Here is a 15,180-nt window from a genome sequence, read left to right on the forward strand (position 1 = left end):
CGAGGCAGTGCAGAGTTACATTATCCTCTCTCTCTATCTTCTCACCCACCTCCAGGGAGGTCTTCCCAGTAAAGCCGCTGACCCTAGAACCCGAAAGGAAGAGATCAGAGAAACCCACATCCCTCCACCTTTTTCCCTTGCGGCCTCCGGCTGTGCGCACTCTAATAGCGGTGATTGTCCCATTGTTGGGTGACGTGCAGTGGGAGGTGGCGAGGACAGTCATCCCGTCGTCCCTGCTGGGCATTGGACTCAGGTTAGTGGCGCATGCGACTTCTTGCGCTGCTTTCAATCATTACAGATTGACAAGCCCAAGAACGCTAACCAGCCCGGACGATGGATACCAATACCGTCCTCACCTCCTTGTTGGAGAGTTTCACGGAGTTACAAACCGAGGTTCAAACATCTCGTGCTGAGAATCAAGCATTATATAAGGAAGTGTCGGACTTGCGCAGAGACATGTCCGATCTTGCCCAAAAGGAGCCGAGCGCCAAACCATTGATTCGGCCTGCTACCTTGCCCCCTCCTCCTTCATTTCAACCTGGAGGAGCGTTTGCAGCCCCTTCCACGTCCACGGACGCCCCCACGGTGCATATACTGCAGACCCATGGCATACCTCTAGCTCCTCCCGAAAGGTTTTACGGAGACCCCCGAAAGTTTGAGACATTCCTCAACCAATGTCGCCTTCATTTCCTCTGTAAACCCCAAATCTTTCAGGAGGAATCATCCAAGACAGCCTTCGTAATGTCCTACATGGGAGGAAACGCATCCAGCTGGACCATTCCCTTGTTGGAGCGGAATGATCCCGTGCTACACAATTTTTCCGATTTCTGTCTTGAATTACGAAAACTGTTTGACAGAAAGTCCCACATGTTGTCATTGGACCGGGAGTTAATGACCCTACGCCAAGGATCACAGGATCTATTAACTTATATCACGACTTTCAATCGTCTCATAGTAGAGACAGACTGGCCAGCTCAGAAACGGATCCCTCTATTCTATCAGGGCCTTCGGGGGGAACTGAAGGACGTATTAGCACAGGTGGTGCAATTGCCTTCTACATGTGAAGAACTTATTGATCTAACAGTACAACTGGACCACAGATTGTTGGAGCGGAGAGGGGATCGGAGCAGAGGGGACGCTAGGTACTCCTATCCTCTGGTCAGACCCCGACAAACGGGTGAGGAAAAAGCCAAGCCTCAAGAGGGGCCAGAACCCATGCAAATTGGAGGGATTCGGGCCCCCTTACCAAGGAAGAAAAAGACCGGAGAAGAAGACTCAAATTATGTATGTATTGTGGCAAAAGTGGACATTTTATTAATGAATGTAGAGCTCGGGCTTCTACATCCGGTAAGAACGCCTTTCCCAGAGCACAGGCCACCTTGAGGATGGAGGAGCCGTCGGAAAACTGAAGGTCTTGGATCAGAAAGAGACCACTGATTCAAGACTCCAGTCCAATCCGGTCTCCCCTTATGTAGCTAACACCCTTCACCCTGCAGTTGTGCACATGAATATTAATGTGTCTCTACAGGTGATAAATCAGAAACCTTTTCAGGTCGACGCCTTGTTGGATTCGGGGGCCACAGGGAACTATATTGATCAAGCTTATGCATTGAAAATGGGTGTCCCCTGCGACATGAAAACAACACCCGAGACGGTCAAAGCAGTGGATGGCACAGTCCTGTCGTCAGGACCTGTGACTCAGCATACCCTGGCATTGTTAATGGAATACGGAGCCAATCATTATGAATACATCCAATTCGACCTCATAGACGCCCCTCAATTCCGGCTCATTCTAGGTATGCCCTGGCTTACCCTGCATGACCCCTCAGTATGTTGGTCAACTTGCACGGTAAGGATGACATCCAAATACTGCCAAGAACATTGTCAGAGCAGGGAAATTCTCCCCAGTTCCTTCGAACCCTCGCCAGCCTCTTACTTAGCTGGGGCCTGCTCAGTTGACAAGTTCTGCTGTGCCACGGTCTTACCATCAGAGTACCATGAATTCGCTTCATTGTTCGATAAGAAAAAAGCTACTCATCTGCCTCCACATAGGGCATATGATTGCCGTGTAGACCTTGTCCCAGGGGCAGATCTCCCCTGCAGCAGAGTGTATGCCTTAACCGAGAAGGAGACACAGTATCTAAAGACCTATATCGACGACAATTTGGCCACTGGGTTTATCAGACACTCCACTTCCCCTGTGTCTTCTCTTATGTTTTTTATCCCCAAGAAGGATTGTGAGGAATTGCGTCCATGTATAGACTACCGAGCCATCAACAGGGTGACGATTAAAAATCGTTATCCCTTGCCCTTGATTCCCGTTTTAATGGACCAACTTAAAGGGGCACAGTACTTCACCAAACTCGACCTTCGAGGGGCCTACCATCTTGTGAGAGTAAAAACCGGGGATGAGTGGAAAACGGCATTCAGAACCAAATTCGGCCTATATGAATACCGAGTGATGCCGTTTGGCCTCTGCAACGCCCCTGCCGCCTTCCAGTTCTTCATGGATGAGGTGTTGCGGGGGTGTTTGGAATCCTTTTGTATTGTCTACATCGATGACATTCTGGTTTATTCTGCCACTCTCCCAGAGCACATCACACATGTCAAGGAAGTATTGGAGAGACTACAACGAAACTCTTTGTATGCAAAACTTGAGAAATGCCTTTTCCACGCCCAACAGGTGGCGTTTCTGGGCTATGTGATCGATGCCCAAGGATTTAGGATGGACATGAGAAAGGTCGAGGCCATTCTCACTTGGAAAACACCACAGACTGTCAAATCTGTTCAGAGCTTTCTTGGCTTTGCCAATTATTATAGGCGCTTCGTTCAGGATTTTTCCAAGATAATACATCCTATCACGTCACTCTTGCGGAAAAATGTTTTGTTCAAATGGGGGGCAGATGCAGAAAAGGCTTTTCAAACTCTCAAGGAGAAGTTCACTCAAGCACCTATCCTTCGGCATCCAGACCCACAGCTGCCTTTCATTCTCGAAACGGATGCCTCCCAATATGCTCTTGGTGGAATCCTGTCACAACGTCACCCTACCACCGGGCCGCTTCATCCAGTGGCATTCTATTCAAAGAAGCTCACCCCTTGTGAAATAAACTATACCATCACGGACAAGGAGCTCCTGGCCATTAAAAGAGCATGTGAGGAGTGGAGACATTACCTCCTTGGGGCCGTACATACCGTGGAGATCATTACGGATCATCGCAATCTCCTGTTTCTGAAAACAGCAAAGGCCTTAACACCTCGTCAGTTGAGGTGGACCCTTTTCTTTTCTGACTTCGACTTCGTTATCAGATATAGACCTGGAACTCGGAATGGCACGGCAGATGCTCTCTCTCGATTGGGGGAGGAGGACACATTGAGACCGGTTGAAACCCCTTCTATACTTCAGGGAATCGAGAACGCCGAGGCATCCATTGCTTTGATCACCTCAGACGACTTTCTTGAGGACGTCAAAATCGCCCTCACTGACCTTGACATACCTGCATGGGTCCTTGAAGAGCCAGATCATCGCTGTGAAAAGGATCAATTAGCATACCATCACCATGCTTTATACATTCCCCGAATTGAGCTGCAAAGCAAAGTGATGAAATGGGCCCATGACTCAGTACTGGGAGGACACATGGGTGTGTACAAAACAATCGCTACTGTGGAACGGTCCTTTTGGTGGCCCAGTCTCCGGAAGGATGTGAAGGACTACGTGAAAAACTGTGCGGTTTGTGCGCAAGGAAAATCTTGTCATGTTAAACCAGCAGGATTGTTGCACCCCTTACCTATTCTGTCCAAACCCTGGCATACCTTGTCCATGGATTTTATAGTAGAAATGCCTCCCTGTGAGAAACAAACAGTCATCTTAGTGGTGGTAGATCATCTCACCAAGATGGGACACTTCATCTCCCTACCGGGTTTGCCTACCTCCGGAGAATTAGCGAAAGTGTTCTTGCAAAATATTGTACGTCTGCATGGGCTACCGAGTGTGGTGATAACAGATCGGGGAACACAATTCACCTCTCATTTTTGGAAGGCGCTATGTACCATCCTACAGATAGACGCTCGCCTATCATCCAGCTACCATCCGCAAACGGATGGTAAGACAGAACGGTTGAACCAAACCCTAGAACAATACCTTCGCTGTTTCACCCTACAAAACGCCACCGATTGGACCACTCTTTTATGGTTGGCGGAATTCGCGTACAATAATGCAGTACACTCCACTCTGGGATGTTCTCCTTTTTTCTGTCTGAACGGATATCACCCAAACATGCTTCCCTTTGAGTGGCCAGCGAATTCCCTAGTACCCGCCATCCAGGAACACCACGAGCATCTCCGGGCAATCTTGATAGAGGCGCGGAACAATTTGAGAAAGGCTCAGGACGCCCAGAAAACTTTCGCTGACAAACGAAGGTCCCAGGAACCCGAGTATAAGGTAGGCGACAAAGTCTGGCTTTCTACTCGTAACTTGCACCTGAGAGGAGCGAACAAATTGAAACCTTAATATATCGGTCCATATGGTATCTGTGAGGTGATAAACTCTGAGGCCATGAAACTCTCTTTGCCCGTGTCTTGGTTCATACATCCGGTTTTCCACGTATCACTTCTGCGGCCTTGCCTACCTAGTGTCCGGTTGCCAGAACGCCCTGGCCCCGTGGAAGTGGAAGGGCAGGAGGAGTATGAAGTAGGGTCCATCTTGGATTCCCGTATAGTACGGGGTCGGGTCCAGTATTTAGTCGAGTGGAAAGGCTACGGCCCCAAAGACCGCTCATGGGAACCTGTGGATCACTTGCATTGTCCTGATTTGGTTGCGCTTTTTCATGAATGTTGCCCCGGGAAGCCAGGACGACCGCCGGGACGGCAGTCCTCGAGAGGGGGTTCTGTAGCGATCGCCCTTAGCAGAACGGCAGGTGGCCACAGACATCATATTTTAGGTCATCTACGGAAAAACTACCAGTCCCAGAAGGCCAAGCGGCGCTGGGATCAGGCACAATGGGAAGAACTTACTTAAGCTCCACCCCTTGAACAAAACGGGACTTGTCAATCCTGTTCCTGGTTCGTTCCCTGTTTGTTTGTGCATCTGGAGTTCTGCCGTGGAGACCGTGACTAGCCTACTTGTCAAGATCACAGACACCCGCCGCAACGACGAAGTGCCTGCGTGGTCAGAGAGCAAACACCCGCCGCGACGACGAAGTGCCTGCGTGGTCAGAGAGCAAACACCCGCCGCGACGACGAAGTGCCTGCGTGGTCAGAGAGCAAACACCCGCCGCGACGACGAAGTGCCTGTGTGGTCAGAGCATCGGATACCCAGCGCGTCCCTGTGAGTTCAACAGAGCCGCGCTTGTGTAGAAACATAGAGGAAAGCGGGCTCGCTTTCTTCAGCTACCTTTTTTCCTTTTTGCATCCGTTTCCAAGCCTAAATGAATACTTGTGCAGGTTGCACCACTCTTAGTTGTTAACTATTGGAATCCTTGCGCCTGCAGAACCGCTACTGCTATACTTACCCCAAAAGGTGTATTTTGGGTCTTTTCTACAAGCAGTACCTTGTCTAAAACACTCACCGTGGAAAGTAATACTTACCAGATTTTCCTTGCTGGATCCTGGTTGGAAAGTGAGTTAACTTTTCGACAACTGTGGAATAGACATACCAGCTTCCGTATAACCTACAGACTTCATGCACGGAGTAACCCTTCACGATAGTGGTAAGTCCCGGAACACAGGGGAAGTGGGGCTATTCGAGGCAGTGCAGAGTTACATTATCCTCTCTCTCTATCTTCTCACCCACCTCCAGGGAGGTCTTCCCAGTAAAGCCGCTGACCCTAGAACCCGAAATGAAGAGATCAGAGAAACCCACATCCCTCCACCTTTTTCCCTTGCGGCCTCCGGCTGTGCGCACTCTAATAGCGGTGATTGTCCCATTGTTGGGTGACGTGCAGTGGGAGGTGGCGAGGACAGTCATCCCGTCGTCCCTGCTGGGCATTGAACTCAGGTTAGTGGCGCATGCGACTTCTTGCGCTGCTTTCAATCATTACAGATTGACAAGCCCAAGAACGCTAACCAGCCCGGACGATGGATACCAATACCGTCCTCACCTCCTTGTTGGAGAGTTTCACGGAGTTACAAACCGAGGTTCAAACATCTCGTGCTGAGAATCAAGCATTATATAAGGAAGTGTCGGACTTGCACAGAGACATGTCCGATCTTGCCCAAAAGGAGCCGAGCGCCAAACCATTGATTCGGCCTGCTACCTTGCCCCCTCCTCCTTCATTTCAACCTGGAGGAGCGTTTGCAGCCCCTTCCACGTCCACGGACGCCCCCACGGTGCATATACTGCAGACCCATGGCATACCTCTAGCTCCTCCCGAAAGGTTTTACGGAGACCCCCGAAAGTTTGAGACATTCCTCAACCAATGTCGCCTTCATTTCCTCTGTAAACCCCAAATCTTTCAGGAGGAATCATCCAAGACAGCCTTCGTAATGTCCTACATGGGAGGAAACGCATCCAGCTGGACCATTCCCTTGTTGGAGCGGAATGATCCCGTGCTACACAATTTTTCCGATTTCTGTCTTGAATTACGAAAACTGTTTGACAGAAAGTCCCACATGTTGTCATTGGACCGGGAGTTAATGACCCTACGCCAAGGATCACAGGATCTATTAACTTATATCACGACTTTCAATCGTCTCATAGTAGAGACAGACTGGCCAGCTCAGAAACGGATCTCTCTATTCTATCAGGGCCTTCGGGGGGAACTGAAGGACGTATTAGCACAGGTGGTGCAATTGCCTTCTACATGTGAAGAACTTATTGATCTAACAGTACAACTGGACCACAGATTGTTGGAGCGGAGAGGGGATCGGAGCAGAGGGGACGCTAGGTACTCCTATCCTCTGGTCAGACCCCGACAAACGGGTGAGGAAAAAGCCAAGCCTCAAGAGGGGCCAGAACCCATGCAAATTGGAGGGATTCGGGGCCCCCTTACCAAGGAAGAAAAAGACCGGAGAAGAAGACTCAAATTATGTATGTATTGTGGCAAAAGTGGACATTTTATTAATGAATGTAGAGCTCGGGCTTCTACATCCGGTAAGAACGCCTTTCCCAGAGCACAGGCCACCTTGAGGATGGAGGAGCCGTCGGAAAATTGAAGGTCTTGGATCAGAAAGAGACCACTGATTCAAGACTCCAGTCCAATCCGGTCTCCCCTTATGTAGCTAACACCCTTCACCCTGCAGTTGTGCACATGAATATTAATGTGTCTCTACAGGTGATAAATCAGAAACCTTTTCAGGTCGACGCCTTGTTGGATTCGGGGGCCACAGGGAACTATATTGATCAAGCTTATGCATTGAAAATGGGTGTCCCCTGCGACATGAAAACAACACCCGGGACGGTCAAAGCAGTGGATGGCACAGTCCTGTCGTCAGGACCTGTGACTCAGCATACCCTGGCATTGTTAATGGAATACGGAGCCAATCATTATGAATACATCCAATTCGACCTCATAGACGCCCCTCAATTCCGGCTCATTCTAGGTATGCCCTGGCTTACCCTGCATGACCCCTCAGTATGTTGGTCAACTCGCACGGTAAGGATGACATCCAAATACTGCCAAGAACATTGTCAGAGCAGGGAAATTATCCCCAGTTCCTTCGAACCCTCGCCAGCCTCTTACTTAGCTGGGGCCTGCTCAGTTGACAAGTTCTGCTGTGCCACGGTCTTACCATCAGAGTACCATGAATTCGCTTCATTGTTCGATAAGAAAAAAGCTACTCATCTGCCTCCACATAGGGCATATGATTGCCGTGTAGACCTTGTCCCAGGGGCAGATCTCCCCTGCAGCAGAGTGTATGCCTTAACCGAGAAGGAGACACAGTATCTAAAGACCTATATCGACGACAATTTGGCCACTGGGTTTATCAGACACTCCACTTCCCCTGTGTCTTCTCCTATGTTTTTTATCCCCAAGAAGGATTGTGAGGAATTGCGTCCATGTATAGACTACCGAGCCATCAACAGGGTGACGATTAAAAATCGTTATCCCTTGCCCTTGATTCCCGTTTTAATGGACCAACTTAAAGGGGCACAGTACTTCACCAAACTCGACCTTCGAGGGGCCTACCATCTTGTGAGAGTAAAAACCGGGGATGAGTGGAAAACGGCATTCAGAACCAAATTCGGCCTATATGAATACCGAGTGATGCCGTTTGGCCTCTGCAACGCCCCTGCCGCCTTCCAGTTCTTCATGGATGAGGTGTTGCGGGGGTGTTTGGAATCCTTTTGTATCGTCTACATCGATGACATTCTGGTTTATTCTGCCACTCTCCCAGAGCACATCACACATGTCAAGGAAGTATTGGAGAGACTACAACGAAACTCTTTGTATGCAAAACTTGAGAAATGCCTTTTCCACGTCCAACAGGTGGCGTTTCTGGGCTATGTGATCGATGCCCAAGGATTTAGGATGGACATGAGAAAGGTCGAGGCCATTCTCACTTGGAAAACACCACAGACTGTCAAATCTGTTCAGAGCTTTCTTGGCTTTGCCAATTATTATAGGCGCTTCGTTCAGGATTTTTCCAAGATAATACATCCTATCATGTCACTCTTGCGGAAAAATGTTTTGTTCAAATGGGGGGCAGATGCAGGAAAGGCTTTTCAAACTCTCAAGGAGAAGTTCACTCAAGCACCTATCCTTCGGCATCCAGACCCACAGCTGCCTTTCATTCTCGAAACGGATGCCTCCCAATATGCTCTTGGTGGAATCCTGTCACAACGTCACCCTACCACCGGGCCGCTTCATCCAGTGGCGTTCTATTCAAAGAAGCTCACCCCTTGTGAAATAAACTATACCATCACGGACAAGGAGCTCCTGGCCATTAAAAGAGCATGTGAGGAGTGGAGACATTACCTCCTTGGGGCCGTACATACCGTGGAGATCATTACGGATCATCGCAATCTCCTGTTTCTGAAAACAGCAAAGGCCTTAACACCTCGTCAGTTGAGGTGGACCCTTTTCTTTTCTGACTTCGACTTCGTTATCAGATATAGACCTGGAACTCGGAATGGCAAGGCAGATGCTCTCTCTCGATTGGGGGAGGAGGACACATTGAGACCGGTTGAAACCCCTTCTATACTTCAGGGAATCGAGAACGCCGAGGCATCCATTGCTTTGATCACCTCAGACGACTTTCTTGAGGACGTCAAAATCGCCCTCACTGACCTTGACATACCTGCATGGGTCCTTGAAGAGCCAGATCATCGCTGTGAAAAGGATCAATTAGCATACCATCACCATGCTTTATACATTCCCCGAATTGAGCTGCAAAGCAAAGTGATGAAATGGGCCCATGACTCAGTACTGGGAGGACACATGGGTGTGTACAAAACAATCGCTACTGTGGAACGGTCCTTTTGGTGGCCCAGTCTCCGGAAGGATGTGAAGGACTACGTGAAAAACTGTGCGGTTTGTGCGCAAGGAAAATCTTGTCATGTTAAACCAGCAGGATTGTTGCACCCCTTACCTATTCTGTCCAAACCCTGGCATACCTTGTCCATGGATTTTATAGTAGAAATGCCTCCCTGTGAGAAACAAACAGTCATCTTAGTGGTGGTAGATCATCTCACCAAGATGGGACACTTCATCTCCCTACCGGGTTTGCCTACCTCCGGAGAATTAGCGAAAGTGTTCTTGCAAAATATTGTACGTCTGCATGGGCTACCGAGTGTGGTGATAACAGATCGGGGAACACAATTCACCTCTCATTTTTGGAAGGCGCTATGTACCATCCTACAGATAGACGCTCGCCTATCATCCAGCTACCATCCGCAAACGGATGGTAAGACAGAACGGTTGAACCAAACCCTAGAACAATACCTTCGCTGTTTCACCCTACAAAACGCCACCGATTGGACCACTCTTTTATGGTTGGCGGAATTCGCGTACAATAATGCAGTACACTCCACTCTGGGATGTTCTCCTTTTTTCTGTCTGAACGGATATCACCCAAACATGCTTCCCTTTGAGTGGCCAGCGAATTCCCTAGTACCCGCCATCCAGGAACACCACGAGCATCTCCGGGCAATCTTGATAGAGGCGCAGAACAATTTGAGAAAGGCTCAGGACGCCCAGAAAACTTTCGCTGACAAACGAAGGTCCCAGGAACCCGAGTATAAGGTAGGCGACAAAGTCTGGCTTTCTACTCGTAACTTGCACCTGAGAGGAGCGAACAAATTGAAACCTAAATATATCAGTCCATATGGTATCTGTGAGGTGATAAACTCTGTGGCCATGAAACTCTCTTTGCCCGTGTCTTGGTTCATACATCCGGTTTTCCACGTATCACTTCTGCGGCCTTGCCTACCTAGTGTCCGGTTGCCAGAACGCCCTAGCCCCGTGGAAGTGGAAGGGCAGGAGGAGTATGAAGTAGGGTCCATCTTGGATTCCCGTATAGTACGGGGTCGGGTCGAGTATTTAGTCGAGTGGAAAGGCTACGGCCCCGAAGACCGCTCATGGGAACCTGTGGATCACTTGCATTGTCCTGATTTGGTTGCGCTTTTTCATGAACGTTGCCCCGGGAAGCCAGGACGACCGCCGGGACGGCAGTCCTCGAGAGGGGGTTCTGTAGCGATCGCCCTTAGCAGAACGGCAGGTGGCCACAGACATCATATTTTAGGTCATCTACGGAAAAACTACCAGTCCCAGAAGGCCAAGCGGCGCTGGGATCAGGCACAATGGGAAGAACTTACTTAAGCTCCACCCCTTGAACAAAACGGGACTTGTCAATCCTGTTCCTGGTTTGTTCCCTGTTTGTTTGTGCATCTGGAGTTCTGCCGTGGAGACCGTGACTAGCCTACTTGTCAAGATCACAGACACCCGCCGCAACAACGAAGTGCCTGCGTGGTCAGAGAGCAAACACCCGCCGCGACGACGAAGTGCCTGCGTGGTCAGAGAGCAAACACCCGCCGCGACGACGAAGTGCCTGCGTGGTCAGAGAGCAAACACCCGCCGCGACGACGAAGTGCCTGTGTGGTCAGAGCATCGGATACCCAGCGCGTCCCTGTGAGTTCAACAGAGCCGCGCTTGTGTAGAAACATAGAGGAAAGCGGGCTCGCTTTCTTCAGCTACCTTTTTTCCTTTTTGCATCCGTTTCCAAGCCTAAATGAATACTTGTGCAGGTTGCACCACTCTTAGTTGTTAACTATTGGAATCCTTGCGCCTGCAGAACCGCTACTGCTATACTTACCCCAAAAGGTGTATTTTGGGTCTTTTCTACAAGCAGTACCTTGTCTAAAACACTCACCGTGGAAAGTAATACTTACCAGATTTTCCTTGCTTGATCCTGGTTGGAAAGTGAGTTAACTTTTCGACAACTGTGGAATAGACATACCAGCTTCCGTATAACCTACAGACTTCATCCACGGAGTAACCCTTCACGATAGTGGTAAGTCCCGGAACACAGGGGAAGTGGGGCTATTCGAGGCAGTGCAGAGTTACATTATCCTCTCTCTCTATCTTCTCACCCATCTCCAGGGAGGTCTTCCCAGTAAAGCCGCTGACCCTAGAACCCGAACTGAAGAGATCAGAGAAACCCACATCCCTCCACCTTTTTCCCTTGCGGCCTCCGGCTGTGCGCACTCTAATAGCGGTGATTGTCCCATTGTTGGGTGACGTGCAGTGGGAGGTGGCGAGGACAGTCATCCCGTCGTCCCTGCTGGGCATTGGACTCAGGTTAGTGGCGCATGCGACTTCTTGCGCTGCTTTCAATCATTACACCTACTGGCTCCCACGTTACAGGCGATGGTGGCGGCTAATTATGAGGTGCTGAGCAAGAAAGTGAAAGAGGAGCTGGGGAGATGGAGCAAGGGGACGATATCCTGGCTAGGCAGGATAGCGGCAATTAAGATGACAGTCTTACCCCAGATCCTGTATTTATTCCGTGCACTTCCGCTGCAGCCCCCTAAGGGTTGGATATGGCAGATGCAGACTGACCTGTCCCGATTTGTTTGGCAGGGCCGCAAACCCCGAATGAAGAGGGCATTGACGACTTTAGTGCCGGAGGCGGGGGGACTTGGGGTCCCTGATCTTCAAAAGTATTTCCAGGCGTCGCAGCTACGGTACCTGGTAGAATGGAGCAGGTGGGAGTCAGACACGCACTGGCTCTTCCAGGATCAAGCGGTAGCGGGCCGGCCCCTGCAAGAAATACCGTTCCTGCGCAGGCCGCACCGTCCCCCGAACCTTTACGCATCCTATATCACGAGGGTGCCGCTGAGGGTTTGGGACGCCACTAACACACCTTATGGTCTCACCACATTCCCTTCTCCGTTCACACCTATTGTGGACAAACCGGGGACAGAACCGCCGGGGACAGAACCGGGAGCCTTTACACACTGGCGGGTGAGGGGATGCAGGGCACTCTTTCATGTATACGGGAGGACGGAATCCTCCCCTTTGAGAACCTCAAAGAGGAGTACCAGATGACCGAGGCAGATAGGATGAGGTATTGGCAGGTTCGACATTGGGCCCTGCAACGCAGGTGCGGGAGTCAGCAGACAGGAACCTGTTGCCTTATGAAAGATGGCTGGCGACGCGTACGTCAGACGCTAAACTAATATCTGATCTGTATAAAATGCTGCAACCGCCGCCCTCACATTTTTATAACCCCGGTAGAGAGAGGTGGGACAGGGAACTGGGGAGAACACTTAGCCACAAGGAATGGGAGTAAATCTCGTACAGAGCACGACATTCTCCATATCATGTAGGACTCACCGAAACCTTCACCAAGGTCTCTACGTATTGGTACCACACTCCGGAGCGCCTACATGAAATGAACCGGCTCATAGGCACTGCATGTTGGCGTAATTGCGGGCAAGTTGGCACACTGACACATGTCTTATGGGACTGCCCACTGCTGCAGGACTATTGGACTGAGGTGATCAATGAGATAGATGCATGTTTTGGTATCGAGTTGCCCCGCTTCCCGGCCTATACCCTGCTGGGTCTCCCCAATGCCTTAATGTACCCGCTGAAATCTCGGAGGGGGAGGCACATTGCTATTGCGCTGGGCTCAGCGGTACAGAACATTTTGATACACTGGCGCACACCCACTATACCCTCCATTACAGGTTGGCTACATAGGCTGTGGCATGTTCTGGGAATGGAAAAAATATCGCTCACACTGGCTGGGGAGGTTGATCAATTCCAGGAGCTGTGGCTACCCTTCCATACATTACTGGCCACCGAATTCAAGGAGCTTACCTGCCCGAGATACCTGAGGCTACTGAGACTTACACCTCCGATACAGTGAAAGGTCAGGTTGAAGGGGGGGAACCTCACACATGCAATGGGAGCAGATGCGGGTAGGAGATGCGAGTGTCTGGGTTCTACCTTGTGCAGCACCGGACCGGGGGGGGTAGGGGAGGGGAGTGGGAAGGGGTGGTTGTTGGGGAGGTTTGTTATATTGAAAGAGAGGTACAGCGGGGTTGTTATCTGCTTACAGTCCAACGCTCGAGTACAGTACATAAGAAGGCCACCCAAGGCGGCCCTGACACGGCTGGGACTGTTGAACTCTATAGGTGGCGACGAGCCCTGAAGAAAGCACTGATTTATTTTGTCACTGACTGTCTTTTATTGCCTTTTTCATTTATATCTTCGCTGCTGTACCACTGTACTTAATAAAATACTTTAAACCTAAACAATTGACGGAAGCAGAGTTGGAAGTTTTAAGTCTGGGTCTCACTTTCTGTCCCACAAATGACCTCGAATATACACAAACAAGGTTCAACTTGTTTTGATTCACTAGAAAGCTGAAGCTTCATAAACATTTCAAGCTGCGCCCGCATCTGAAAAATACCAAGAAGGGCTCTAGAATGAACGAAATGGATATACTCAGTACCAGAGATCTGCCAGCTATCGAGGCATTAGAGGACTTACGACTGGGTCAGGATTCCGACCAGCATCAGGAACACCTGACTATCGCACAACGTCCTCCAAGGGGTCGAGCAAGAAAGAGAGGAAAGCTCTTTTAAACCTGCATCGACCTTTGTACCCCAATCATCCTGGGACGCAATAGATGTCTTTACGGAGGCAATGAAAAGAGACCTGACCACTTACAGAAAATCGCTACCGTCAATCTCAACAAATAACATCACTGAATGTCAACGCCAAGCCTTGAAGGGCCTGATCAGTGACGAAAACATAGTGATCAAGCCCTCGGACAAGGGGGGCAACGTGGTTCTTATGAGTAGAGAACTGTACAGAACTGAAGCTTTGAGGCAACTTGCGGATACAAACTTCTACAAGGAATGCACGAATTCTGTGTATCAAACGAGTATAACTAGATACGACGCTCTAGTACAGAAATGGTACAACCACAATATGCTCGGGAAGGACGAAAATCTCTTTCTCAGGAACCACACCCCCATGCTACCAACTTTCTACCATCTCCCCAAACTTCATAAAGACATGGAAAACCCTCCCGGCCGCCCAATAATATCATCCATTGGCAGCTTGACCGAGAACATGTCACGTTTTGTTGACAACATTTTGTTTCCCTTAGTAATTAGGTTTAAATCCTATATAAGGGACACGAAAGACTTCCTGACCAAGATCCAGGAACTTACATGGGACTCTGGATACCTGGTGATGGTTTTAGACATTACTAGTCTTTACACCCATATTGACCATAGGCAGGGTCTCGAAGACATTAAACATGCTCTGGGCCAACGTCAAATGAAGTACGCATGCCACAATGAAATGATCCTGGAGTTCACAGAGTTCTGATTGACCAACAATATATTCCTCTTTGAGGACCAGCTGTATATGCAAATATCAGGGACGGCGATGGGTACCTGCTTCGCTCCCAGCTATGCGAACCTTTTCGTTGGCTGGTGGAAGGAGCAGGTACCCAGGAGCTGCACAGCAGGCACAGACACAGGGCATGCAAAATGCTGGTATCGTTACATTGACGATTTGTTTATTGTTTGGGATGGAGGAATGGACTCAGCAGAAGAATTTATTAAAATTCTTAATAACAATGATCTCAATCTGCACTTTTCGGGCTCGGTTAGTCCGGTGAGAGCGGAGTACCTAGACCTGAAGGTGTACATTGAGAACAACCAGATGCATACTACCCTGCACAGAAAGGACACTGCTGGCAATTCAACACTCTTTGCCAGCA

The sequence above is a fragment of the Lissotriton vulgaris genome, chromosome 7 (genome assembly GCF_964263255.1).
Source record: "Lissotriton vulgaris chromosome 7, aLisVul1.2, whole genome shotgun sequence".
Classification (NCBI taxonomy): Eukaryota; Metazoa; Chordata; class Amphibia; order Caudata; family Salamandridae; genus Lissotriton; species Lissotriton vulgaris.